The sequence below is a fragment of the Physeter macrocephalus genome, chromosome 6 (genome assembly GCF_002837175.3).
Source record: "Physeter macrocephalus isolate SW-GA chromosome 6, ASM283717v5, whole genome shotgun sequence".
NCBI classification, from domain to species: Eukaryota; Metazoa; Chordata; class Mammalia; order Artiodactyla; family Physeteridae; genus Physeter; species Physeter macrocephalus.
The window spans coordinates 17279085-17305692 of NC_041219.1; the positions used below are offsets into that span (position 1 = coordinate 17279085).

A 26608-nucleotide genomic window follows, 5' to 3' on the forward strand; every position below is an offset into this window, starting at 1 on the left:
GACGCGCAACCACTGCGCCACCAGGGAAGCCCCTAATGGTATCTTTGACCCATGTGATCTTTTCATATTAATAAAGAGAGCAGACCAGTTGACATTGGAATTTTCATAGAATTTATTTTAAAAATCAAGATACAGTGAATCTGTTGAGGCAAACAAATCAGGTTCCTGGGCTAAACCTCAAATTGAGTTAACGTACAAGCTGTGATTTTTACAAATCCATGAAAAATGAATGAGGAATTTGGCTCTCGAATAATATGATCATGCTGTTTAAAACTCTTTACTTTCTCTCTTTTGGTTTAAAAAAAAAATGAAGAAAGTATAGTTAAGTTACTCACATTCCCACCACCAAGTAGTTATTTTCAGTCGGTCCAAATGCATTTGTTGTTTATATCTGCCTTAACAATCAACATACCATTTATATTCTGCCTCTTTTACTTAATATTATGTAAGAAACATTTCCCCATAATTCTACACTGCCTTCATTGTGATCATTTTTTTTTTTTTTTTTTTTTTTTTTTTTTTTTTTTTTTTTTTTTTTTTTTTTGCGGTACGCTGGCCCTTCACTGCACTGCGCCACCAGGGAAGCCCCATTGTGATCATTTTTAATGACTTAAGAGTCCACCCTAATGACATATACTCTATTTACCCATTATTTTATTGTTAGACCTTCCAACCTCTTGCTGTTGTGCCTAAGACTGTTGTGAATACATTTGAGCATATGACATTATTCTCTTCTTCAATCATTTACGCTGTATGACTACATTCCCAGAAGGAGAATTGCTAGTTAAAGATTGATAATACTATTAAGTATATCATATACATTAACTATTTAGGAACTCTGCTTTTTTCAATCCAGGGCCAAATTTGGATTTAGTTCTTTTTATAAAAGCTTCCAGCTTGGGAAATCATTGATGGTTAAACACAGAATCCACAGACAGCTTCAATGACAATGAACTGCAAACCCTGAATAGGCTCCTGCCTAGATATTTGTCCATAAAATATAAGGAAACATAGGCAAGCAATCTACTAATGACTAGACAGAAATCAGTTCAGATAACCAAGGTCTACATAAGTGTGCCAATAAATTAAATTCAAAGATACCCTCCAAAACTGCACAAATGACCAGTCACCAAATATAAGAATAAATGCAAAGAACTTTTCAATGTGCCCCATTTGACTATTAAAAAAATAGTAATAACCTACAATTTAATCTTTCTTGTAACCTCTGTTTTTCTCTTCCCCAGAGAATCCACCTCCAGTCTAGTAAATGCTAAAAGCACATAGTTTAACTGAAATTATGAACAGACACCGAAGGCCAATTTAAACAGATGTCATAATCAAAACAAATTTTACCCCACTTACATGTAGTAGTTAATAGATGTCAAAATGGCCAGCTTGACAGGAAGAGAAGAATGAGCCACTTCAGTTATAGATTTCCTGAAATCCCCCCCCAGTATTTCCTCTTATGTGCAGTCCAAAGGTGTTGCATAAGCCCCTTTCTGGCAAGTAGGGATACATCATCAATTTCTTTGACAGTTTTGAAAGTCTACTATTCAAATTGCTCTTTCACCATTGCAGTCTCCATGGAAGCTTCCAGTATGTTAACATAATTCCAGATTCACTATTCTCAAGTGTGTTGGCATCTGAGAGCTCTCTCTGAAGGAGTCTTCTTGAGTAGCCAGATCTGTTTTAAAAATTTTAGAGGTTACTCCAACTTTATATTTCTCTTATATACCTACATACCATTATACAGAGTGTCCTTGGCAGCTACTCAAATTTTAAAAGGTTTTTTAAACTCCAAATGACATGATGGATTATAATAATGCCAACTAAATATTTATTGGGTGCCTACTCTATGCTAGGTGCTGTTCTAAGCACTTTGTATTTATTAACTTACTTCATCTTTATAGCAATCCTAAGAGGAAGGGACTGTATTATTTCTTCTGCTTTACTGAAGGGAAAATTGAAATACAGAAAGGTCCAGCAACTTGCTGCAAGTTGGAGGAGGCATGGGAATGGTAAAGTCAAGATTCAAATTCAGGCATCTGGCTTCAGAGTCTAACTGCTTAGCCACTGCAGATACTGTCTTACTTCTTGATTATTTGAGGGTCTTCTGTGTTGGTCTTAATTATTTGGTTTCCTCTTGAGACAGTCAAGATATTGGTGGATGCATAATCCTATAAACTTCAAGTAATTGATGATTTCCTGGTTATCCTGCCTCTAAAGGATAGGTCTCATAATCTACCAGTCAGATGGAACTGTTTTTGCAAATGGCAGGAAAAATATTTGTTTTTTTCCGAGACACCTAAAAAGAGTTTCATTATTAAGATGAAGGGAAATCTGTGTACAACTAAAATCATAAGTAAAGTGTTCTTGAATTGTCTGCTCCAAGCAGTAATAGATATTTGCTTTATTTTTTATATTGGAAAATTAAAGCTAAGAGTTAAAATCACTTTTTCCAAAATCATCTAACTAAAACTGGGAGGTACTAAAACTCAAAATAAATGACAGTTACAGACAGTATTCATAGAAGGCCACTCAGTGACATGTCTGGAACAAGACAGACAAGCCCATTCTCAACATCTCTCTTCTGGCTGACATGTAATTCCAACTTCATAGCAGTGACTACTCTCAACCCACTTTAATCCTCCTGCCTTCTATATTAAAAAAAGAATAAGTAAGACCAGTTATTGAATTTCCCTAGCTTTTTGACAACCTCCAATTCAAAACTGGACCTCATGTTTTTAAATACTCCCTACAACCATGCATTACAAGCCCAAATCCTGTAGGAAGTTCCTAAAAACTCTCTCTTACTGAGACAACCCCCCATTCTCCTGGAGTGCATGCCCCCTGGCTGCGGTCAGTGAAATAAATCTAGTTCGGACTACAGTTTTGTTCTTAGTGCTCTTTGGTTGATGGGCTATAAAAGTTTCTAGATTGTTTCTCTAGGTGGAAGGTGGTGCTAAAGTACACTGAAGAGCAATATTGGGGAGAAAACTCAAAATTCCATTTCAGCTATGTTGAGTGCAGGATACTTTTGAGAAATTCAAGGAATATTAAAGAAGCACTGGTCTAAAAGGGTCTGTAGAACAAAGGGAAAGCATGGATACAAATGTAGAAGTTATCAACATATAGATGGAAATTGAAGCTAGAACATGGATGAGATCACTCAGTGCAAAAAGCATAGGGAGAAAAGAATGGAGAAACAAACTCCAATATGAAGTTTCTGTAGAGAAGTGTGAACAGCAAAACGTGGCTGCGAAAGCACATCCAGAGATAAAGCAGAAAGACCAGGAGCAGATCATCATGTGACTCAAGGAAGAGGATATTTCAAGGCCTATGGAGTAACCAATGGTTGGAAGCATTTGAAAGATCCAGTAAGAATTGAATGGGAAAATTCCCACTGAAGTCCATCATTGACATTTTTTGTGAGAGATTTTTCAGAATTTTGATGGAAGCAGAAGCCAGAATAAATGGCCGAGGGGTAAGTATGAGGTAAGCTAAGTGAAGGAAGAAAGAAGGGTCTTCCAGGAGGAGGGACAGAGTGATAGTGCTGTAAATAGTGGTTAAAAGAATGGGTTCTTTTTGAACTCTGATAAGAGTTCAAATCCCAGGTATGTCCCTCACTAGCTGTGTGACCTTAGTTAGGTTAGTTAACTTATTCGTGCTTCAGTTTTTCCATCTGTCAACTGGGGGAGAAACAGTAACCACATGAAGTTATGAGCAGAAAGAGATCAAGTAATAGAGATCCTTGTATATAGTAACGTCTCAATAAGGACAAGCAACAATTATTGCAAAAACTTGAGAGAGCATGACTCCATTAGGGGCTTGAAAGTTGTTTAATGTGAATGGTGAGTATGGAGATAAGACCAGACAGGTTGACAGGGTCCTAGGCATGGAAGCCATGAATGGCATGCCAAAGAGATACATTTCCTCTCAAGGCATAAAAGCTTCATTGAGGGAGTTTAGGAAGAGAGTGATGTGATTATAGTTCTATTTTAGAAAAATCGCTCTGACTATATAGCCTACGGGATGGATTGGAGTAGAATCAAGCTGAAGGCCAGGGCAGCAGTTAGGACCCCATTTCAAAAACCTAAATGAAAAGAGATAATGCCTTGATTAGGGCAGAGGAAGTAGAAATGGAAAAGAAAAAAGTTAAGTCAAGGAGGTAAAATTATCATGACTTGGTTACTGATTCTATATTGTAGGTGAGACAGAATGAAGTCTAAGATACTCACCCTTCACCTCCCCTCAAGTTTCTAGCATGGGTGACTAGCTGAGTAGCACAGCCATTTACTGAGGAAGAAAGTCTAAGAAGGAACAAAGGTCTAAGGGGTTGCTTGGGAATTAGGGGTTGCTTATTGTTCAATTTTGGATATGCTTTGTCTGTGAAATACCCACATGTTGAAGATATCCAATATGCAACCTAGAACCCATAGGAAACTTTGAGCTCAAGATCTATTAATGGTTGTTTAAATCATGACTGTTCAAGGGGTTACTGAGGAAGAATATGTAGAGAGAGAAGAGTATTGGGAAAAAATGTTATTCAGAGAGATTATCTAGGAAAATAACAGTTGACAACAGATAAATGTTAAATCTTCTTGGGAATTTGTTAGAAGACAAATGATGGCAACTGCTGTAGGCAGCTAACATCCAACTTCTTTTATTCAACAGTGGAGAATTTACGATGAGACGGAAAGGAGGGACCAGGGAGAAGGCTAACCCCTCTCTCCTCCACTCAGCCTCCCAGCCTCTCCTCATGGTCCATGTGATGTGAGAAAATAAGCATCCGGCACTGGAGAGACTGGCAAGTGGTTCCTTGAGAGTTAACCAAGCTTCAGGGTGGTAGGTGTTTGGTGAATAAGGTGATAGTATAGGGTCATTGGTTTTCTCTAAATAAGGATTTGCAGAAGCCCTCGGTGGAAAGGATCACAGCAATGGGAGAATGAGTGAGAAGGGGGAAGAGCACAGTAGGTTACATGTACGAGCACGAGTGGACAAGGTGATGGGTGGTGCGTGTGTTTTGTCCACTTAGGACGGATGGCCAGGTGAAGGCATGCAGTTCCAAGCTTCTGGTATTTCAAACAGAGGCCATGAGAGGCCTCTGATGGTCACTTTCTGTCTCTGCGCATGATAATTACCTCATCCCAGGCAGTAGATGTTGCACACTTAGCCCAAGTCAAACCCTTTGCCTTACCTTTTTGCCTGGTGAGCTCTGCTCACGTTTCACAACCCATCTGAAATATCACCTTTTCAGGAAAAACCAGGACTCTCATTGATCACATAATGGATATTGGCAGGATATTAAGAAATTAGTGGGGAAATGATCACACTAAAACAATAATAATAATAACATTGAGCCTTGAGTTGGGAAGCCTATGTTCTGTTCCTGGTTTTGCCACCAAGGATGTGACCCTGGGCAAGTCACTTCACCTCTTCAGGTCTCAGTTCCTTTATTTACATAATGAGAGAGTTTATATAATGAGAGTCAGTGAGAGAATTTACATAATGAGAGTCAGTGAGTTCTATGATATTTTATAAGTAGCCCATGACACCAGGGCCATCGCTAGGTTGAGGGGCAGAATGCAGACTGGGTGGGCTGCACCAGAATGCTGGTAGGGCTGGCAGAAACCCCTGCTAATAGATCAGCATTACAGATCATTCCAAAGAAAGCTACACCATAAAGCAAGCCTACTAGCAGCCTGGCTTTCCTTGGTGTGCTGCCCCCAACAGCAGAGCCTGCTCAGTCTTAAAGGACCAGGACAGTTACCCTGCTTTGGATTCTCTATGGGATCTGTTTAGGATATCTCAGAATCTGCAGGATCATTCAATTATCAGTTAACTCTTAGGGAGGAGAAGAGAAGTGAAGGAGTGAAGGGGGAAAGACTTTACAGAGTGGACTTCAGTGCCCTTTGCCAACCTCTTACCTTTCCTACAATTTACCCACATCACTTCTCCTTCCCTCCCTCCCACAGTCTCATTTAAAGGGATCCCTTCTCCTTTTTCTAAGGGTAGTTCTGTTATCTGTGTTCATAGGTCCAAACCCACTGCTCTAGTACAGAACAAGGGCAGATAACTAAATCATAATCATATGTTTGAGAAGGACAAGAAAGGACAACCACCACTAGACTCTGTCCTGTATCAACATCACCCCCCTTCCTTTATATTATAAAGTTCGAGGTAAAGATCCTGATTAAGGGGAAGCCACAGCTCTATGTCTCCAATTCATTCCCTCATTCACTGCCAACTCCCAGCAACCAGATCCCTCCCCCCGTCCCAGCAACTGGCATCCACATCACCAGATCCACAGGATACTTTCTTGACTATACTACGGTGTCTGCCACTGTTGAGGAACCCCTTCCGTAAACTTTCTAAAACTACAGATATCATTCAGCCTAACTAAGCACATTTTTTTCTCCTTGCCCATATCTCCTGTCAAAGGGGTGAACACAGACAGCCATGGTTTATACCCAAGACTCTCAGCACCGCAGGTGATGGCAGCATGAGTACACACCTGGTCAGGGCAACCTAGATCCTTGATGTGACCTGAAGAAAAGTGAGACCTATCAGATTCTCCCTTTCTCAGGAGTTTGAAACAGACAAAAGTATGGGGTGGAAGTTGAAAAGTCATGGTATATAGGAGATTCTAGGGGCAGTGTTTGACCATGTGAAGCCAAAGTTATGAGGGTCAGAAACTGAATGAGCAGAGAAAGAGGTCACTAGAGAGAAGAGATAAAGCCAGTACACAGAAACAGGAAGGCTGTAAGATTCAGGGAGATGGCGAGAACATCTGACCCCCAAGAGTTGCTTCCCAGAAGCCAAAAGAGCCACTGCTCCTAGACTGTTCTCCTTCCACTATCTGTTCTCTCTCTGCCTTCTTTGAAGCCTCTTCTCTATTTGTCCTTTAACTATTAGTCTTTGCCATTGAAGGCTCTGTCCTTGGGCCTTTTTCATTCTACACACTTTCCATGGGACATGGTCCTGGCTTCCAAAAGGACCTGTATCTGATGATGCTCAGATCTGAATTTCTAGGCTACCTCTCTCTCCTGAGCTCTAGACCTGTTTATTCATCTACCTGATGGACACTGCCACTCCCATGGGCATTCCACCAGCACTTGAAAATCAACATGTCTAAAATTAAACTTCCGGTCAAACCTACTCTTCCTCTAATACTCCTTTGCAGTGAAGTAAGCTTTCAGCTGAAAACTATAATCACCCTAGACTTCTCTCTCCTTCCAATCCATTGGAACATTAAGTCATGTTCCTTCAACCTCCTACCTTTCTCCTCACTGCCTCTCCTCTCCAGCCCCACTGCTACTAAGTTCAGAGCCTCATAACTGCCCTTTGGTTTCCTTGGCATCAGTCTCCTACCCCTACTTATAACTCTTCTATGGCTTTCCAGTTTTCTGACAGGAAAATCCAAACTCTTAAGCAGGGCGTCCAAATCTTCCATGATGCTTCCCTTGCCTACTTCATTCGTATAGTCTTTCTCTGCACTCCATCTAACCCCAGTTTCAAATGATCCAGACCTGCTGCAACTCCCACGGCATCCCAAGTGTTGCCTCCATCTGGACTTTGCTCTCACCGATCCTTCTTTCAGGAAGGCTAGCATCCCTTTCTCTTCCTGCCAACACTTTCCTGTGTTGTCCTTCAGTATTTATGAGCCCGCCCCCACATTTGAATACTCTTCTTTTATTATGCCCCAGTGGTACTCCGCACAGATGACTGTGACAGCATCAATATCACTTTGTCGCACTTAATTTTAAAATGTTTGTATTCCTCTATTTGGCCTAGAAGGGCAGGAAATCTATCATTTTTACTCTTGGTCCTGTGCCTAGCAGTGAAAGCATTCAGAGCATGCTGGTGAGGAAAGGAAGGAAATGAATACACTGATCCTCTTACTGGGCATCCGCTTAATGCCCAGTAAGTGAAGCCATGAAATTTTATGGTCATAATTTAAAATGTCCTCCAAAAAGAAAAAAAACAAAAACAAAAAAAAACCTCTCCTACAGAGGGCAAGAAAGAGCACCATCCTCTTCCTCAGAAAGTATAATATCACTTCAGCAACTGGAAGCAGGAACCCCTCAAAGATAGGCAGCCTGTTTCCCATAAGGATAACCGAGCAAGATGAAGCAATTTCCTCAAGTAAACAGAAACCCTCAAAAATATAAAGATTTTTCATCCACACCCCTATCTTACCAAGATGTGTGGGTGGAATTTGCTCCATTTAGACACTGGTAAACAAAGTGAAAAATAGAGCCCATCACAAAGGAATGGTCCCAGTGCCTCAGCAGACACAAGCAGGAAAGGCTCTGTCCCAGGTGCTACCAGTGCTGGAGAGCCCCTGCTGCTGGACGGCTGAGGAAAGCCTTGAGGGAATGTCTCTTCATAATTAATCCAGGTGGGAGAAGACCTCTACCCCTCTAGACTGGGTCCTGTGGGCTGAAGTGCTTCAGGAGAACCTGGGGCGGTGAGTCTGTCCGCAGGTGTCCCTCCCATTTGTACCATGGTATCTAAGCACGCTCTCAGGTACCACTCACTAGTCCAGGAGGGAGGGAACTGGCTGAAGCCAAGGATGCACACTGAGAGAGCTCTTGGGTGGAAGAGGCGCTGAGGAAGGCACAAGAAGTGGGGAGGGGCCCTTCCGGAAGGGCTGCGTCAGCCAAGGGCTTTGCACCTAATAGCTTCTGTGGGGGAAGAGGGGAGCCTGAGAGAAAGAACTTTTGCCTGCTGGGATAAAATAGCAAATGCAAGCTGAATATTCTCATCAAGAGGGGGAAGCCGCTTGACTTCTGCATGGAGAGAAGGATTGTCTTCCCGGACACATCCGGGGGAGTTGGAAGGCAGGCCATGCATATTTCCCCCCTTGGCCATTCCTCTGCCCCAAGACTGCAGGCAGAGGTAAGTTTCGTGCTTGCACAGGTTTCCTCTGTGTGAGTCTCTTCCCATTCTGCTAATGCTTTCTTGTTCTCTAGGTTTCCTCATATGTGTCAATTCCTATGAGAAGCAGTGGCTGATATTCTGCCCACACCTCCACCGCCACCCAGGCGAGGAGTAAGAACATCATCTAGGTGGCTGCCATGTGGAGAGCACGGGAACAGTACATTGCCACGCCTACTTCCTTATCTGCCTGCAATTCTGGGCCAAAATGACTCAAAGGCAGGAACCATGAGAAACACCATTGAATCTCCAGATTCTGACATGGAGCATTGTTCAGTCTCGCATGTTTAATTAAGGTTTATTGAACCTTTATAATATATAATATGTTATATATCATAATTATATTATATATGGTATAAGATGAAATAACCCAAAGCTTGTAATATTGCAGTGTTCTAAACTGAAGCATAAAAGACACTCTGAATGGACCTCTCAGGCTGGAGGACAGCCTAAGCAGTAAGTCTATGAAATGGGAATACAGAGGGCAGAGTTAAACCGTTTCTGTTCCAGAGACTCCTTGGGCCCCTTCTCAAGCAATGTTTTTTAACATATAGTAAAATACATAATTTGACAAAGGAAGCCAATCATATAGAGATAGTTAACAACAGAGCTTTTAAAAATGATAATTTAGTAATATGTGTGTTTATTACTCATTAAGTAACCAGATCAAGTAGCAGTTCTAAAAACTACTATGGGGACTTCCCTGGTTGTCCGGTGGTTAAGAATCCACCTTCCAATGCAGGGGACGTGGGTTTGATCCCTGGTCAGGGAACTAAGATTCCACGTGCCGCAGGGCAACTAAGCCCACATGCCACAACTAGAGAGCCTACGTGCCGTAACTACAGAGCCCACGTGCCGTAACTACAGAGCCCACGTGCTCTGGAGCCCACTCAGTCACCACAACTAGAGAGAAGCCCGCGCACCGGAACGAAGAGCCTGCGTGCTGTAATGAATGATCCCGTGTGCCGCAACTAAGACCCGACACAGCCAAAGACAAACAAATAAATAAATAAATATTTTAAAATAAATAATAAAAACTATTATGATTTTGAAGTAACAATAAATGTGAGCAATATTTGAAGATATTGGCCACAGCTGTAATGTGACATGAAAATATCTGCACCTTCTATTGGCAAGAGTTTCAGGTACTGCCAGTCATACTGAGGTTTGTTGTCCACGTTTATAATAGAAGGAAACACTGAATTTCAATCAGAGGTTAGTGAAAATAAAGAAATAGGTTTTCTCCAAGATCCACGATCATGAATGCCCTGAATTCTATCTGTGGATCCCCTGGGTTCAGTATACCCTCTACCCGTAGAACACAGGAAAACAGACCACCTAAAATAACAACTATGAATAGCAATTCTTCTATATTTAGAGGAATGATATCTCCCCAAATCAGTGTAAGCCTCTATCTACACTATATGATAAACAACTATTTCAGGAGTACTTAGGTTTATGAAGGATATCAGTATTCCTTTATATATTTAAAATGTAAAATTATATAAGGCTTTAAAATTATAGTAATCAAGAGTGTGGTATTTGTTTAAAGACAGTTAAATAGGTGAATGGAACAAACTAATGAGTTAAGAAATAGGCCCACATGTATAGGCGGTTGATTTTCGACAGAGGTGTCAAAGCTATTCAAGGGGAAAAACACTCATTTCAACAAGTGGTGCTAACAAATAATTAGGTATCAAAATGAAAAAAATCTCAACCCTTACCACGTATCACATACAAAAGGTTACTTGAAATGGATTTTAGATCTAAATGTAAGAGAAAACTAAAAACCTTCTAGAATAGAATGTAGGAGAAAATATTTTGGTTAAGGAAAGTTTCCTTAGGACACAAAAAAACATAAACCATAAGCAAAAAATCTGACAGATTGGTCTTCATCAAATTTAAAATGTCTGCTCTTGAAAAGACACTTAAGAAAATGAAAAGCAGGACACAGATTGGTAAGAAATATTTGCAAAGCACGTTCCTGATAAAGAGCTTATTGGCAGAATATGTAAATAGTAAAACAAAAACTCAGCAAAAAGAGAGGCAAGAGATTTGCACAAATATTTCACCAAAGAAGATATGCAAACAGCAGTGAACACATGTAAAACTATTCAACATCATTAATCAACAGGAAAAGATGAATTAAAAAGAGATAATCACTACACACCCATTAGAATGGCTAAAATTAAAAAGATTGATAATACTAACTGTTGGAGACAATGTAGAACAACCCGAGCTTTAAAGATTGCTGATGGAGATGCAAATGATACGGTTATTTTGGAGAACAATTTGGCAGATTTTTATAGAGTTAAACATACTTACCATATGACCCAACAATTCCATAGATGTTTTCCTAGGAGAAATGAAAACAGAGGTCCATACAGCAAATGTTAATTGTTGTTTTATCCATAGTAGTCAAAAATCCATCATCAGCAGAATAGATAAAAATATTGTGGTACATTCATACAGTGGAATACGTCCCAGCAACAGCTAGCAATGAACTACTGATACCAGCAACAACATGGATGAATTTCAAAAGCATTACAGTAAATGGCTAAGCAAAATAAGCTAGACACCTGCTGTACATGCTGTATTTATATGTCATTTATACAACATTCTAGAAAAGTCAAAACTGTAGAAACAGAAAACAGATCAGTCACTGGTTGCCACTGGGCTGTGGGTGAAGGGAGGAATTGCCTACAAAGGGGCATAAGGGAACTTTCTGGGGTGATGAAAATGTCCCATATGTTAATTTGGGCGGTGAACACACAACTTGCGTGTGTGTCAAAATTTATTGAACTGCACTTTATTTATTTATTTATTTATTTATTTATTTTTGCGGTACGCGGGCCTCTCACTGTTGTGGCCTCTCCCGTTGCGGAGCACAGGCTCCGGACGGAGCCTCAGTGGCCATGGCTCACGGGCCCAGCCGCTCCGCGGCATGTGGGATCTTCCCGGACCGCGGCACGAACCCGTGTCCCCTGCATCGGCAGGCGGACTCTCAACCACTGCGCCACCAGGGAAGCCCTGAACTGCACTTTAAAAGGGTGAATATTATTGCATGTGACTTGTATCTCAATAAAACCCGACTTTTAAAAAATTCTAAAGTCTTATCAAAGAGAAATGATAAATGATATTTTGTTACTAGAGCTAAATTGTCATGTTAAAGAATTCAAAATCAGGATTTTCCACCCAAAATGAAAGGCACTTGTCCATACTCTAAATACAGAGAGGAACAGATGTATTGGCTCAGTATCTTATTGGTTTTGTATGCCACTTGGAAATTGTATTGTTTTGACAAATTATTTGCTAGCCAGGAAAAGCATTAAGGGATTATTTGTCCACTGCGATTTAAGATTTTTCCCTAATGATAAAATCATTTGAAATAAGAGGGCAGCCAAAGTAGTTTTACTCAGGGAGATATTATTTAATACATAGACATGTCAGAAACAGCATAAGCAAGAAAAGGAGATTACTCCAATTTTTAATTATTTTAACTTCAAGTGTTATAAATAACAGCAAACAATTTCAATGCTAAATAGCACAAAATTCAGATTTCCTTTTAAGAGCTTCTCAACTTAAAGACTTGAAATCATTTATTAATGTGGGTGTTGTAAACTTCACGTTGCACTTTGAATCTTTACTTCTCAATCCATTTTTTTTAATATAAATTTATTTTATTTATTTTACTTTTGGCTGTGTTGGGTCTTCATTGCTGCGGGCAGGCTTTCTCTAGTTGCGGCAGGCGGGGGCTATTCTTCATTGCAGTGCACGTGCTTCTCATTGCAGTGGCTTCTCTTGTTGCGGAGCACAGGCTCTAGGCACACGGACTTCAGTGGTTGCAGCACACGGGCTCAGTAGTTGTGGCTCACGAGCTCTGGAGCGCAGGCTCGGTACTTGTGGCGCACGGGCTTAGTTGCTCCGCGGCATGTGGGATCTTCCCGGACCAGGGATCGAACCTGTGTCCGCTGCATTGGCAGGCAGATTCTTAACCATTGTGCCACCAGGGAAGCCCTCAATCCACCTTAATACCTACTTTAATGCTATTTGAGGATACCATCAGATTATATTGTTGTTTTTACTTGTTTATGGGCTCTAATGTCTTCCTACTGTTCTATAGAACGTTTTGCTTTAATAGAATTCTATGTATTTCAAGAATTTCTTTGCAGATAAGTGGTGTGTCCTAAAATAAAGCAAAGAAAAACTTTAAACTCTTCATTAAAGCAATATTCTTCATTTATTTGTTCATAGAACATTAACATTATCTTCCTTATCTAAAAGAGCTCTTTTCTCAACCACAGTTCATAGGATGAAGAACCACCACTTATTTTAAATGAGCTTCTGTGTAACTATCAAATTTAAATGAATTACTTTTTACCTTTGTGCTTTTTAAAAGTATTGTCATAACATTGGTTGTTTTAATGAACTAGCGGTAGATAATTTAGTTTATTTTTATATTCTATTTTTTTTTGCCAGAAAGACTAAACTGCTAGATTAGTGCATATTTTTATATTTTTCTGCAGATATACTTGATCTCTGAGTAATTATTTGCTGTATTCACATGAGGTTTATTCTTTTGTATCTCTAGGTCTGCTGCCATCTAACACACTAGCTGCTAGCCACGTGGGATTATTTAAATTAGTTAAAATGAAATGAATTAAAATAAAAAGTTCACTTCCGTGCAAACAGTTCCAGACAAATTTCATGTGCTCACCGGCCACGTGTGGTCTGTGGCTAACCTATGGAAAATTCCCATCATCACAACAGTTCTAGTGAACAGTGCTGGTCCAGATCAGGGTCAGAAAACTTTCTTCTTGTAGAGCCAGATATTAAATATTGTAGAGTTTATGGGCCAACAGGCAAAACTGAGGTTACTGTTTAGGCACTTATATAACCATTTGAAAAGTAGATTTATTTAAAAATGGAAAAAACCTTCTTAACTTGCAGGCGGTGAAAAGCAGGCAGTGGGCTGGAGTTGAGCCATAGTTTGCCCAGCGCTGGTGCCAGTCATTGAGTCCTTTATCCATTAAGAACATCTTTGTTGAACAGATCTATGTTTTAAGCGCTGGACTAAATATTAAGTTTAGCATAGTGAACAAGAAACATAGTCTCAGCTCTCATGGAGTCCAGAACGTAACAGGAAAGGCACTACAACAAAAATTACACAATTAATTAGTCAATTATTATAATTTAACACATAAAATGAAGGAGCTAAACAGGATTTTATGAAAGGAAGTAACAGGGGAACCTAAACTGGTGTAAAAGATTGAGTGGATTCTAAAAATTATCTGCAACTAACATTTTTAATGTATAGCAACTATTTAGACTTTCCAGCTGACCCATGTGAAGAAAGCACTGTAAAAATTAATAAATCTAGATAATATTTCTAAGTGGGCTGATATTCAAATACATTAATTCTTATATACCATCTGTTTTATATGTGAATGATAGAAATTATATTTGCTAATATCACATTTACTGATGTTTGGTATTGTATTTCCTCTACTAGCATCTTTTATTAGAATAAAAGTGTATAAATTAAATGCTTCCTTGTAACAAGAAAAACTTGCCACGGACTAACTCCCCAAATGGCCCCAATTTTCTATTAATTCTTTATATCAAAATTCAAATTGAACCCGTTATTAAAGAAAACAATGTGATGCATATAAACCTAGGCTACTTTGACAGATATTTTTTAGAACATAGGACTTCTTTTCATTTATGAGAACTCAGTATACATAATCAGCACAACAAAACAAAATAAAAATATACACTATACTGTCTTCCCATATATTGGCAGTGTTTCTCAAGATTATATTTGATTTTCTGAGGTCTTTATGGCACTTTGCAGTTCTTTTAAATGTGGCCTTTTTTATGGTGGTGTCAAGAGCTTGCTGTAAATCTAAATATTTAATCACTGAGCACGTGAGAGAGGGAGTTGAGTGAGCTAAATTGAGCACACATCTTGAATGACAAATAGGCCAAACTGAAATTGTTTATAGATTAAATCATGTGCCTTATATCTGCTTTGTTTCAATAAATAAACCCCAAACTTAAATTCAGCTGATTATACATCAAGATGAGGACAAAATAAAGGGGATAGAATATTTCCTAATATTTCCTAAAACTCCATTTTCATGACATGGAGTTTTAATTCTTCAATTTCACTAAAATTAACAGATCCTGCTGACTCAGGTTTAAGCTGTTCTTTTATGATGACAAATGATGTACAGCAAGAAACTAGAATTTGACCTTCCCTTCACAGCTTCTTAGAACAGTGCACATTAGAATAATGCCAAATAGTGGGGTTTAAAAACAAATTTAAAAATCGTGACTGAATCCATCAAGAAAAGATTCCATATGTGACTCACTAGCTGCAGCGCTGCTTTTCTCTCACCTTTGCACAATTTCAACACAGAGCTGCTCTGTCATTCTGTAACGCACTTCATGCAAAAATTAAGGATTCTGGCTCCCTCAAGGCAAATGTCCTCAACTCTCGTTTACTGAGTGAGAAAAGGAGTCATATCTGTTTAACTCAGAGTGTTGAAGGCCTAGCACAGAAATCAGGTCTTAGTGTCATCGGGGATGGAGTCAAGTTGACAACTGGCACACATTTTCCTCGTGAACCATGGAATTCTAGGCACCCAATGGTAAATCTGTAGATGAGCTCACCCTGTGCTTCCATCTGAGGTTCCTTCAGTCTCCAGGAAGGAGCTTCGCTCTGGTTCACTACACACCATCACCGCTGAGCCGGCGCCTTTCTGCTGCTTCCCATTTGCTCGAACTTTTGACACAGGAATTGGTGCTGGTGCAGAGGTGGACGGGCGTCATAATCGGCTGCTGGAGTCATAGGAGGTGATGAAGTAGGAGGAATCGGCCATCTCAGATCTGTTCCACCCTTCATTTCTGTATAGAATCTGTGTCAGCTGGATCCCGATGTCCCAATCCTGATTCTTGAGATCTCAACCATATCAAAACGTCTTTTGGCACAATTCAGGTTCTCTACTTGGATTTCAAATGTTCCACTGTTATCATCTGTCTCTGAGACCCTTCATGTTTCCCTTTGATTCCTCTAGCCCCAGAAGAAAGCTGAAAGATTTGCTAGGATCTCTTTCCCCCAGTAGAAGCTCTCTGGCTCAGCCAAGATCAATCCTCAGATCTCAAAGAAAATGATGGCCAACAACTGCCAGCTTATTTCAGGAAGCGATTGTCCTCTTTCTGGAATTTTTGTTTATGCCGTTTCCTTACTTTCTGATATCTTTTAAAATATGTGCTTTTTTTTGTAGTTTACTTGCCCTTTTTTTGGTGGTTGCAGTAAAAGTGTTGGCTTGCTATGACCTACTACATCCTGCCCAAAAGCAGACCTATTCAAGTTACTTTTAACATGCTGGTATATGTCTACTCGACCTCATTAACACTCTGTTCTGTACAGCAAAAGGGAAACCTGTGACAATGTAGCTTCTTTGGTGAAGGGATAGAAATGAGTATAAAAGTGTGCTTTATAGAGTCTGGAAACAAACTCTAATCCTCTTCATTGGTATATATTTTTAAAGATACAACCGAGAGACATAAAACTGTTTAAAAAAATCAAAAACACACAAAAGAGCCAAAGTTGGACCTTGTCCAATTACAATGACCTATCTTTTTTAACACAGGAATTCCTAATGTCTATATAAATATAATTAATATATTAATATATTTTATTATATATTTTTTTATTAATAGAATGTTTAGGAACTCACTTCCCACACTTATTTCTGTCCTTTCACACTTGGAGTAGCAGACTGTCAGCTGAGGAAAAGGTGGAAGTATGTTACCTGTGTTCACACATCCCCGCCTGTCCCCTGACATATACATACACCACCCACACGTGCGTACACAGATGGCACTAATGACAAGTAAATTTTATCAGCCTACCCTATTCTGTTGTTTGCTTTAAGGGCACAGATTAATACTCTTACCAGTTGTTTTGTGTGTTTTTTTTTCAAGTAAGCTTTTTATTTTGGAATAATTTTAGGTTTACAGAAAAGTTGCAAAAATGAAGTTCCCATATACCTCTCACCCAGTTTCCTCTAATGTTAATATCTTACATTCAGACCATGCATTTGTCAAAACTAAGAAGCCAACATTGGTACATTAGTATTAACTCCAGACTTTATTCAGATTTCAATAGTTTTCCACTAATGTCTTTTTGTTTCATGATCTAATCCAAGATACCATATTGGGTTAAGTGTTTTGTGATTTTTTTTTTCAATTGATGTTTTGTAAAGTTTCGCATTTTCTTAATTCAGTGTCCCGTTTGTGCTTCTATATAATCCTTTAGTTTTCATTTGGGAATTGTTTTTGAGTGCCAAAGTGTCATGTTTTTCATACTCCAAACTCCTAAGTAGGCCTCTGAAGACAATTTGTCCTTTATTTATGACACTATATTTTAAAGTAACTGAAAATATTCAAAATAATGCTTACTTTGTGCAGAGTCCATGAACTCCAACTGGAACACATAAACGTCAAATTTGAGCAATAAATTTTGATTGATTTTGAAATTCCATTTAAGGCACTATTTTTCCGTGTAGAATCTCACGGAAATTATTTTAAAATATTGTTTTATAAAATATTGTTTCCTATGGGATCTGAAAGTTCTTTAGGTAGATTTTTCATAGAATGTCTAAACGATTTAAATACCATTTCAGATTGTCAGAGTGACAGATGTTTTTAAATTATTTTATTAACAGTGATTTATCACTCAAGTTTACAGTACTCCGAACATTTTTTTTTTGCTTCAACTGAATAACTGGCATTTTTCTGTTTTGTTCTTTTCCTTGTTGTGTCCTCTACTCTGGAGCACTTTCAAATTTCAAAAAAGAGCTTTTATTTGGGGGCCATCAGTGAATGGGCATGAGCCATTATATTCAATGAAATAAGCATTGTGTGATTGAAGAATAAGGGGATGGATCATGGTTCCATTAAAAGCACCAAGATACTCCTGGAAAAGCTATGAAAATATGCTCTTCCATTAAGGAAAAGCACTTTATCAATGCTGCCAGTCCTGGTAAAGATTGTCTACTAACATAAAGCAGACATTTCTCGTAACATACATAAGGAGGGCATTAAGCTTGATCACAGCATAAGTATCTGACAGGTAGGACTCGGACATCTGAAGGTAACTTTGTAGCTCTCATCAACTACAGTTGACTGCAAAACTTGGCACCAGTTCAAGGGGGCAGCCATGCTCTGATTAAAGGTCCGGGCCTACAGATCCGTTTGGAAAGGTTTCGCATTAAGATGATTTAGCCTAAAGAGAAAATTACTAAAGCATGGGTCCCACACTGGTGACTTGAAATCTTATTTTGTTCGGCCCAGACAGTGTGTCTTCTTTGTTTGTTTTTAATATTTGAATTAATTGCTGAACTCTGAAATGTTGGGAGATCACACTACCAAAATCTGGACTGCCCTCATTTCTACATGTCAGTAAGAAGCTAGAGGTGACTAGCAGGCCCTTTCTCGATGGGGCACTTCCTCTCCAGCCACACACAGTCCTCACCACACATGATTGTTTCCCTGCCCTTCAACTGCCAGTTACCATCACTCCTCACACAGCTGTTTTCCTGTGATGAAAAGGCTCTGTTTCCACGGTGCTCTTCAAAGTAAGAAAAACAGCTGTGTTTGAGAAGGCCGCGTTCCTCATTCAGTGGTGCTCCCAACCGGCCCTGAGGATATTTGACCTTGTGACCCTGGGTAAAAAGGTGAGGTCATGTTCACCAGAAGGTAGCATCCCACTACCCTGACTTTCAAACTGGAATTGAGATATAAGTCCAAACATGGTGATTTTTACCTTTAAATGACTTTTACCTTATCGCCTGCAGTAATGGCTTAGTGGTTTTATGCCCAGACACTGCAGCTAGACTACCTCGGTTCAAATGCCCACTCTGCTACTCATAATAACGTACGCTTAGGCCAGTTCCTTAACCTTTCCATTCCTCAGTTTCCTCAGCTATAGAAGGAGGATAAAGGTAGCACCTACATCACAGAGTTGTTGCAAGGATTCCATGAGCCAGTGTTTGGGGGCACTGGAACCAGAGCCCGGTACGTGTAATGTGGCATAAAAGGATTAGCTGGTGCAGTTGTACTCGCTTTCTGACTGTGCTAATGTGTAATTTATTCTACGTGGCTCACATTGCCTCCTAAGTTATAACTCATCCTGGTGTCTGATCTCCACCCACACTCTGCACCTCCAGGGGTCTGTGCCAGCTCTAGGGTTTGGCGGTGCATTTGCATTTGGAAGGAGGTAAATAAGACAGTGAATAAAATACATTCACAAATGATAGGGACCTTAGAGACCATCTAGTCCAAGGGTTGGCAGACTTTTCCTATAGAGGCCCAGATTGTAAATATTTTGGCTTTGTGGCCAGATGGTTTCTGTGGCAACTACTCAACTCTGCTGTTGTAGCCCAAAAACCGCCATAGATACAGAATTATGGGTGTGGCTGTGTTCCAATAACTATTTATGGACACTGAAATTTGAATTGCGTTTAATTTTCACATATCATGAAATATTCTTCTTTTGATTGTTTTTCAACCATTTAAAAATGTAAAAACTGGGCTTCCCTGGTGGCGCAGTGGTTGAGAGTCCGCCTGCCGATGCAGGGGACACGGGTTCGTGCCCCGGTCCAGGAAGATCCCACATGCCGCGGAGCGGCTGGGCCCATGAGCCATGGCCGCTGAGCCTGCGCGTCAGGAGCCTGTGCTCCGCAACGGGAGAGGCCACAACAGTGAGAGGCCCGCGCACCGCAAAAAAAAAAAAAAAAAAAAAAAATGTAAAAACCATTCTTAGCTCACAGGCCATAAAAAACAGGTGGAAGGCTGAATTTGGCTGACCCCCAATCTAGTCCCAAGCTTACAAACTCCAATGCTTTCACCTGGGAATTCCACCTGGGAATTTTTGGTTGAAATGTGAAGCTACTGGGGCCCCACTCCAAACCCACTAAACAAAAATCTCCGGGCAGTGGGCAGTGGAATCTTTACTGTGAACATGTGTGTGATCCCCACCAGTGTGCCTCTAGGAACCATACTTTGAGAAACTACCCAAGGCCTTCCAATGAGTATGGAGACTTCATGGCCCTCCTCATAGATCTAGAAATGATTTACAGAGGTTGAATACAACACACACCACATTGCAAAAGTGAATGGGATCACTTGTGACCTAAATTATTTAAATGTATTCCTTACATTCTTTTTTTTTTTCAGAGTCCCCTGTTCACAAAGGTCATTATTTCCTTTTGCTGTGTTGGAAGGATGTGGTATCATCTTGAAATTACCCTAAAATCACTGCACATTAGAGAAATCTCATTTTGTGTTTTTTGTCAATGCAAGAACATGTGCATGTTTCTTGACATCCTTTGTGGTGACAAAAAAAAAATCTGAAAATAATTTAAATGGTCTAGTGAATAAAATCTGGTGATGCTTACTTGAAATTTTATGCTACTATGTAAAGAATGTGTTTGAGCTACATGTACTGCCCTGGAGGAGGTATGTTAATCACATACAAAAAAAAAAAAGCAAGAGACAGTAATGTGTACAATATGATTCCACTTTCATTAAAAAAGGAAACTGAAGACACTGGTTACCTCAGACAGATAAGAATAGAGGGGGAAATGGAGGTTGAAGGACACAACTTTTTCTGTAAACATATCTTTATCGTTTGACTTTTTGTAGGAATAATTTTAAAATAGAAAAAACTTTAAGTGAAAATTGGAAACAAAATTTTGAACAACCTTCATAGCCTGTTTGTTTGGGACGGGAATCCATTTCCCTGATGAGAGAGGTCTGCTTCTGAGAGGTCTGCTTGGACAAAGTGGAAAATTTTCATTTATAATGTGAATCTGGCTGCAAAATCACACAGTTATCATCTTCTTTTCCCAACTTAATTCAGCAGTTCAAGAGATCCTTTGATGTGGAATTCCATGATATAAATCTCATCTAAAGTCAGGTAGAACCCTGACTTTGAACAAACCCCTGCTTTGATTAAACAAGAAAGAGGCAACCCATTCTGCTTTTCTGGTCTTTACTTTTAATAGAGTATAATTTTAATAAGCAGTCTATGGTTTGTTCCATTACAGAAAGTTTCTGAGAAAAGTAATCTATCTAAATAATTGCTAATTACACAGCTCCTGTTAGACTTCCACTTTGCTCTTGTATTTTTTCAGCAACAGATTTCTTAAGAATTGTGGAAAGCACTGTTATCAAATGCTCGTCTACATTATTCCGTCTCATTTGGACACAACTGTCATTTCCATATAATTATATTTGAGCATTAGATAACGAATGCTTTCTGAAGTCGAGAGAAAAATAGATGAATCTAATAAATCTATAAAGGAATTCCAAATTAAATATACTCAAGTTCAAAGTGAAAATTTCAAGACAAAAAGGGGAACTTCTTTTTTTAATTGCAACTTATCCATTTGTTCACATGCCATTTATTGAGTGTTCTCTGTGTCAGGACCTGTGCTAGTAAATTTATGTGTGCTATCACTCAAAGGGAACAGCTCAGAAGAGTTAGGTAACATGCAGTCACATGCTAATAAATGCACAAGCAGAGATTTAACACAGGTATGTATGTATAGACCTGATATTTAACAAACATCATGGTAGCACAGTACCAGGCGCTGTTCTAGGTAGTTTATAAATATTAGTGCATCAAATCCTCATAATAATTCCAGAGGTAGGGACTTTTGTCCATACCACTTACAGGTGAGTTCACAGACCCAGAGGGAGGCTAAGTGAATGACGGAGCTGGAGCTCAAACCCAGCCCAGACTCCAGAGGCCATGCTCTAAACCTCCACACTAGATGGCCTCTTCTGTCCTGAAGGCTTTGTTGCGCTCTGCACTGGTCTGCTCAGGAAGGCAGGCAGACTCATAAGGACAGAAATGGAATGAGTTGAGTGCTGAAGTCAACAGCAGTGGCTATATAGCATTTGGAACTCTGTCATATTAAGTGACTGAAAATCCAACCCAATGCCTTCAGAAAAAAAGGAGGAGAGGGAATTTATTGTGTCATGCTTTGGACTGAATTTTATACCCCCAAAGCTCATAATGTGGAGGCCCTAACACCCAATGTGACTGTATTTGGAGATAGGGCTTATAAAGAGGTAATTAAGGTTAAATGAGATCATAAAGGTAGGGCTCTGGTATGATAGGATTAGTGTCCTTAAAATGAGACACCAGAGACCTTTCTCTTTCTCTCCCTTCCCCTCCTTCTTCTTCTTTCCCTCCCTCCCTCTCTCTCTCTCTCTCTCTCCTCTCTCTCTCTCTCTCTCTCTCTCTCTCTCTCTCTCTCTCACACACACACACACACACACACACACACGCAGGCACCAGCATAGAGGCTGCTTGTAAACCAAGAGAAGAGGCCTTCAGGTGAAACCTACTTTGCCTTTAAGTGAAACCTACTTTGCTGGCACCTTGATTTTGGATTTCCCAGCCTCCATAACCATAAGAAATAAATTTCTATTGTTTAAGTCACCTAGTGTATAGTATTTTGTTATGGCAGCCCCAGCAGACTAAGACACATTATGGCTCTGAAAAGTCCTAGGGCTAATCTAGTTCAGATACAGATGGATTCAGGGGCTCAAATACCAATATAATACTCTAGCTTTATCTCTCTTGCTCTCTCACTCTCTCTTGCCCTCCCTCTGTCCCTTTCGCCCACTCTTGTTCTGCTTTCCTCTGAATTGATTTCATTCTTAGCTCAGCATCCTCTACATGCCCCCACCCCTCAAGCTGACCGAGCAATTCTAGGTCACTAGCTGATCCTACTGATTCTGGCACATGATCCTAATGAAATCCCAGGGGGAAGAATGCATCTCTCTTCACCCACAGTTCTAACAGAAGGGTTGCAATCAAGCCTTACAGGGCTTGCTTGGGTTAGATACCTATCCCTGCACCAATCACTATGGATTGGCTAAGCCTGCGTTATCTCCCCCACCCCCACCCCGCCCCGGAGCAGGCAGCCTGGGGTCAGCCCCTTTTGAACTATTGGCTGTGCGTCGAGGAGCGTGTCTCCCCAGAAGGAAATCAGGATGGCTGCACCAGGAGAGAGAAGGGACGCCAGACCAGCAATGCCAGTAAGTCCACCACAGTGTTTGTTATTAACCTTCTACTAGGTCACTAATTGTCAACAGAGGCTGTGCAGTGAAATGACTTGGGGTTTGTAAAAACTAGATGCCAGAGGCTTACACTCAGCAATTCAGATTAGATGCTTTGTTCAGAAGCCTTTTGAGGGTGTAGGGACCAGAGGCTCTAGTCTGAGATACTCTTTTTTTTATTTGGTAACTTAATGCTGAGATTCAGTCTTTTCAGGTACAACTTCTTGGAAACTAACAAGAATGTTATATTATGATTAAATATGTATTTGGTCTTTGTCCCTGTTTCTGGCACAAAGCTTCTAAAATTCTTGAATTTCCTAAGTGATAAGGGTGATAAAGGTGTCTTAATATATCTAACAAACCCCTTTCAACCACACCTGAGTTTATGTCAATAAGGTAACTTTTGTAAACACTTAAGGATGGTGCTGGTTGCCAGGGGAACCAACCCAGTGATTAGAGGGTTGGAGATTTCAATCCCACCCCACCTCTGGGGAGGAGAGAGGGACTGGAGGTTGAATCAATCACCAGTGGTCAGTGATTTAATCAATCACACATATGTAATAAAGCCTTCATAAAAACCGTGAAGGACAGCGTTTGGAGAGCTTCTGGGTTGGTGAACACGTGGAGGTTGGGAGACAGTGGCACACTCGCCATTTCTCCATACCTTGCCCTACACTCTTTTCTACCTGGCTGATCCTGAGTTACACCTTTTAATTATAAACCAGTAATCTAGCGAGTAAATTGTCTTCCTGAGTTCTGTGAGATGCTCATTGGAACCTTCAATCCATAGCTGGTTGGTCAGAAGCACAGGTAACAACCTGGGCTTGTGACTGGCATCTGATGTGGGAGAAGGGGGTCTTGTGGGACTGAGCCCTTAATCTGTAGGAGCTCATGCTGTTCTCTAGGGAGGGTCAGAATTGAGTTGAAGTGTAGGCCATGCAGATGGTGTCAGAGAATTGCTTGTTTGTGGTGTGGAAACCACCCCCCCACACACACACACATTAGAATTGGTGACCAGAATTTTTAGAGATACTCCCAATTCAACCACTTTTTAATGTTTGTGTAAAATTCTCCTATTAAAATGCAGCTGTGTACCAAAAATGACATTCCCTTTCCTAAAAACTAGCAAGTAAAGGAAATACAATTGTCCTTTGAGAAACAAATTATAAGATATACAATCAGTGGATTAGAGTATAAATCTGCAAAGCAAACTAAAGGAGCCAGAACCGAGCTTAAGTCCAGCAGGACAACAAGCATGCAATGTATTCTTATTATTTTACTTTTGTGACTTACCATTTATGCGTGGTGCTGAAAATATTTACTTCCAACAAGAAAAGAATTACAGTGTGTTTTTCATCCACATGCAACTTTCTCCTCCAAGTATTGGTCACTGCTAAATTTGCTAACTTTAACAGCCATTGAGACCATATTCCTTTATTTCTGGGTTTTGTTTCGTTGCCTGTGTGAGAAATAAGCATGGAAACAAAATCAAAATGAAACAAAGAGCAGAGTACAAAGGAAGAGAAGAAAGAATTCAGAGTGTGGGAAGGCTGGGAAACCCCATTCTGCTGAATTTCCTAGCTGAAGAAGCAGCCTGGACATTCATAGAAAAAAAACTGAGCGGATCTCAATTGGGATAGCAGTTGTTCAGTTTGTGGGAGTGTCCAAATATGTATGAATACGCGTATTAACAGTGGAGTGAAATCTTACTCTGAAACTGCTGGGGAAAGAAATGGAAAGGAGCGTTTAAGTAGAAATTGGAAAAGAGTTGCGATACCCTCTTAGCCGTAAGCAACAGAAAGTAATTCTGGCCTTACATTTAAACAGAAATGGAGTTTTTTTTAATGAATAAAGTTTAGCTCATAGAAGCACCATAAAGCCAAATAACTAGGCTTAGAATGTGGGCAGAAACAAGGTCAGACCAAATCCAAAATCATGGTACAAGCCAGTGCGACGAGATCACCGCTGTTGCCTTCATGGGAATCTGGACCGTGCAGCTGGCTCGTCCAGCCCTGCACACTGGGTGTCATTGTCACATGCATTCCATGGCCTGTTTTACACCGTCAGTGTAAACTGTGACTTCACGAACAGCAACTCCCTCGCGTGAAGAAAGTTAATTGTAACCAAATTGTATTTAACATCTTAAAAATGTGCAGTTTATCAACATCTAATAAAATAAAAATACTTATCTTTTATCACCCAATAATTCCACTTTGGAGTATATGCCCTGGTGAAATGCACTGAGTATGCACAAGTATCTACACACCCAAGGATGTTCATTGGAAAATAATCGTCCTCTTCAATTTTTTTTTAAATCAGTGCCTTAAATGCAGATTAGAAGAATGCTTATCAAATGGCCAAAGCGGGGATAGAGAAAAAATAATTTCTAAAAAATCAGTCTGAATGAGAAGAGAGATTCCAAATATTTTCAGAAGCCTGGAATACTAGGGTAAAACTGACAAAATGGAGTATTAACAAAGTACATTTTTTTTGCTTCACGTTTTAATAACCAGCTGTATGAGTACAGAATAAAGAGGACCTGACTTTTGGGGCTATTTCCTAAGAAAATAACTTGAGACATCTGAGTTGACCACAAACCTAATATGCACATTATATGATGGCTAAAGTAGCTCCGCTCTCAGGTTAGGTCTAGCCTTGTGTTCAGTTCAGGAGGAGGGAAATTGACAAACCGGAAAAACTGCAGAGGAGGGAGATCAAGATAAGTGTGATACATTATATGAGAAAGAATAGAAGGAAACAGTAATATTTAGGCTGAAAATAAAGAATAAGGGAAGATGTAACTGTTTTCTAACGTTATGTGGAAGAGAGAAAAAAAAACCTGAAAACCACAGAATTTCATGATCTGTGTTCCTCCAGGGGATAAAGCATAAACAAATGGATAGAAATTACACGAATATGATTTTGTTTTGATATAAGAACAAACTTTGTAGCATCTGTAGGTTTCTAATAGTTTAATGAGGTAGTGATCTCCTTACTGCTGGAAGTAATGATGGCTCTCTTTTTATTGGGTGAGAGATTTTAAATATTTAAACTTTACTTGTTAATATTCCTTCGCATTCAAATTTTTGTTACTTTTCAGGTAAGAAAATAGGCTTTCAGAGTAAAGAAAAAAGAATACTAATAGCTTGGTGAACATTCTATATTCAAGATTCTTTATCTAACTGATCTTAATCAGAAGCCATCAGATTTAATTACAAAATAACCTGGTTTCTGTCTCTCTCTCTCTCTCTCTCTCTCTCTTTTTAGTCCTGCTTAGTGGGGCTGTTCCTTTCCCTATTTGGATGGCATCCTGGGCCAGCCTGTGACTTTACAAGTTCTATTTAGTTAATAGTCCTACACTCACTTCAAGTCATAAACACAACCTAATTTATGATTTAAAACATATGTTATTAAGTGTCCATTGACAGATGAATGGATAAAGAAGATGTGGCACATATATACAATGTAATATTGCTCAGCTGTAAAAAGAAACGAAATTGAGTTATTTGTAGTGAGGTGGATG

At 39.7% G+C, this 26608-nt stretch overlaps 1 protein-coding gene across 4 annotated transcripts in view; it reads left to right on the forward strand.

Annotated features, from left to right (window-relative positions):
- METTL25 (methyltransferase like 25) overlaps positions 1-14988 on the forward strand; it is a 129560-nt gene extending 114572 nt beyond the window's left edge. For 3 of the 4 annotated variants that reach the window (XR_003680093.2, XR_008617555.1, XR_008617554.1), the window contains exons 13-17: positions 1245-3484; positions 4675-4845; positions 8976-9236; positions 9332-9396; positions 13532-14988. The gene's annotated coding sequence lies outside the window, so the exon portion shown is untranslated. Of the gene's footprint in view, positions 1-1244; positions 3609-4674; positions 4846-8975; positions 9237-9331; positions 9397-13531 lie in introns of those variants that run through there. The other variant, XM_028490421.2, reaches the window with a different exon arrangement.
- Positions 14989-26608: the final 11620 nt, after the last annotated feature.